The following is a 1,185-nucleotide window of genomic DNA, read 5'->3' on the forward strand; positions in this document are numbered from 1 at the left end:
AAATAGAAAATATAAACAGACCAACCACAAGCACTGAAATTGAAACTGTGATTAAAAATCTTCCAACAAGCAAAAGCCCAGGACCAGATGGCTTCACAAGCGAATTCTATCAAACATTTAGAGAAGAGCTAACACCTATCCTTCTCAAACTCTTCCAAAATATAGCAGAGGGAGGAACACTTCCAAACTCATTCTACAAGGTCACCATCACCCTGATGCCAAAACTAGACAAAGATGTCACTAAGAAATAAAACTAAGGGTCAATATCACTGATGAACAAAGATGCGAAAATCCTCAACAAAATACTAACACACCGAATCCAGCAGCACATTAAGAGGACCATACACCATGATCAAGTGGGCTTTATCCCATGAATGCAAGAATTCTTCAATATATGCAAATCAATCAATGTGATAAACCATATTAACCAATTGAAGGAGAAAAGCCATATGATCATCTCAATAGATGCAGAAAAAACTTTTGACAAAATTCAACACCCATTTATGATAAAAACTCTCCAGAAAACAGGCACAGAGGGAACTTACCTCAACATAATAAAGGCCATATATGACAAACCCACAGCCAACATCGTTCTCAATGGTGAAAAACTGAAACCATTTCCTCTAAGATCAGGAACAAGACAAGGTTGTCCACTCTCACCACTATTATTCAACATAGTTTTGGAAGCTTTAGACACAGCAATCAGAGAACTGATTTCTGTGTCTAAAGAAAAAGAAATAAAAGGAATCAAAATCATAAAAGAAGAAATAAACTTGTCACTCTTTGCAAATGACATAATACTATACATAGAGAATCCTAAAGATGCTACCAGAAAATTACGAGAGCTAATCAATGAATTTGGTTAAGTAGCAGGATACAAAATTAATGCATAGAAATCTCTTGCATTCCTATACACTAATGATGAAAATTCTGAAAGAGAAATTAGGGTAACACTCCCATTTACCATTGCAACAAAAAGAATTTAAATACCTAGGAATAAACCTACCTAAGGAGACAAAAGACCTGTATGCAGAAAACTATAAGAATTTTGAGAAAGAAAAATGGAGCTGTAGGAATCAGGCTCCCTGGCTTCAGACTATACTACAAAGCTACAGTAATCAAGACACTATGGTACTGGTACAAAAACAGAAATATAGATCAATGGAACAGGATAGAGAGCCCAGA

Source organism: Physeter macrocephalus, chromosome 18 (genome assembly GCF_002837175.3).
Source record: "Physeter macrocephalus isolate SW-GA chromosome 18, ASM283717v5, whole genome shotgun sequence".
Taxonomy (NCBI): domain Eukaryota; kingdom Metazoa; phylum Chordata; class Mammalia; order Artiodactyla; family Physeteridae; genus Physeter; species Physeter macrocephalus.